At 49.0% G+C, this 1,806-nt stretch overlaps 1 protein-coding gene and 1 pseudogene across 3 annotated transcripts in view; one reads left to right on the top strand and one right to left on the bottom strand.

Moving 5' to 3' along the window:
* The window catches only part of PXK (PX domain containing serine/threonine kinase like), a 175,061-nt gene that overhangs the window by 55,984 nt on the left and 117,271 nt on the right, over nt 1-1,806 (bottom strand). The gene's annotated exons all lie outside the window — the stretch shown is intronic.
* Nucleotides 495-1,806, top strand: part of LOC115869545 — a 1,534-nt pseudogene continuing 222 nt past the window's right edge.

Consider the following 1,806-nt stretch of genomic DNA (forward strand, 5'->3'; position numbering starts at 1 on the left):
TTCATCAGAGGGTTGAGCTTCGAAACAACAAAAACGGCTCTCAAGAGCAATGGGGGGGCCTTCCCAGGCTGGGTGGTAATGAGAGATTGCAGCACCAAGCGCTCATGAGACTGTCACTCAGTCTCCTGTAGAAGAGGTGGATGCGGCTATGACTGCAAGGTCACACAGGCAGAGGGCAGAGTTGTGGAACCAAAGGAGACCCTGAGAACAAGTGCCCACTTGACTGAGAAAAGGATTTCTACTGGTGGCATCAAAGAAGACACTGAAGAAGGAATTGGGAGGGGAAGGCTGGTGGAGTTGGGGGTGCACACGTCGCCAAGATGAAGGTGAGGCTGCCGAGCAGGAATTCAGAAACGATGCCCTTGAAACTAAGCTGGGCATACAGAGAGTTCTGAGAAACCACAGTCCTTCGTGAGTACACGAGAGCTTTAAATGCTGCCTCACTGGAGCGGGTATTTGCAAAACAATTCTTTACTTTGTAAATGGTCACCCAGATGGAGTCAGTTACTCTGGGTGGGGACAAAACTGTGAAATGGAGGGAAACGGAGGGAAACGGATGGACCAGGCTATGGAGCAGAGGAAGAGCCACTGCATATACAATATGAGGAAAGACAGGACATGGAAGGAAATCGCTTTTTGCCGAATGCGGTCAGCAAGTAGACATTTGGAATGAACAAAGAACTAGTCCTACATGTTCAATGACCTGGGGATTTTAGTCTTATTTTTGTTGTTAGGCGCCATCGAGTCAGTTCTGACCCACAGCGACCCTGTGCACAACAGAACGAAACACTACACACCATTGTATGTGAGCCTCACGACTGTCCCTAAGCCTGAGCCCATTGTGGCAGCCACTGTGTCCATCCATCTCATTGAGGGTCTTCCTCTTTGTCGCTGCCCCCGTACTTCTCAGGGACTAGCCTCTTCTAACCACAGTTCCAAAGTAGGTCAGATGACGTCTTCCCACCCCTGTCTCTATGGAGTACTTGAGTTGTTCTTCTTCCAAGACAGATCACTTTGCCCTTTTGCCAGCACCACGATGCAAAGTGATCAATTCTTCTTCTGTCTTCTTTATTGAATTCCAACTTTCACACACTTATGAGGCCACTGAAAATACTATGGCTTCAACCAGGCGCCCTGTAGTCCTCGAAGCAACATCCTTGCTTTTTAATACTCTGAAGAAGCCTTGTGCCGCAGATTGACCTAGTGCAACACCTCTTTTGATCTCTGGACTGCTGCTTCCATGAGCATTGACTGACAACAGACACAGTGAACCCAATCGAGACATTTCTTTTGGGAAGTTGTGCTTCTGACAGGAAGGGAGTACGCTGGGATATGAAGCGAGCTACTCTTCTGAACAAAGGTTATGTTCGATAGGAGAGCAAATACAATCTGTGGGAACCTATGGAAGCTTTTGTGTTTACTGCAGCCAGCGGAGCTTAGCTGGAGCCAGCGGACCCCACGTCTGCGGTGCTTGATGTGGACTACTCGCCCACTGGGAAGTGAGTTTGCGTCTGCCGGCTTTGATAAATCTATTCGAATCATTCCTGTGGACAAAAGTCGACTCAGGGAAGTCTATCATGCGAAGCAAATGCATGTGTCACCTCTGACAAGGACATTGTGTATGCGCCTGATGAGCTGAACATCGCCTGTGGAAAGCAGTGCGCTGATAAACCGCATGCACTTTCATCACAAGGAAAAGCAGCCAAGGTTTGTAGGCCACTGGAGATCCCCTTGCAGAGGGGTCTCGGGACCAGCCAGTCAGGGTGCGATGTAGCAATGATGAAAAATACAACTTTCCTCTAGTTC

Source organism: Echinops telfairi, unplaced genomic scaffold (assembly GCF_000313985.2).
Source record: "Echinops telfairi isolate 266 unplaced genomic scaffold, ASM31398v2 ScPeMD7_31;HRSCAF=116, whole genome shotgun sequence".
In the NCBI taxonomy this organism is placed as follows: domain Eukaryota; kingdom Metazoa; phylum Chordata; class Mammalia; order Afrosoricida; family Tenrecidae; genus Echinops; species Echinops telfairi.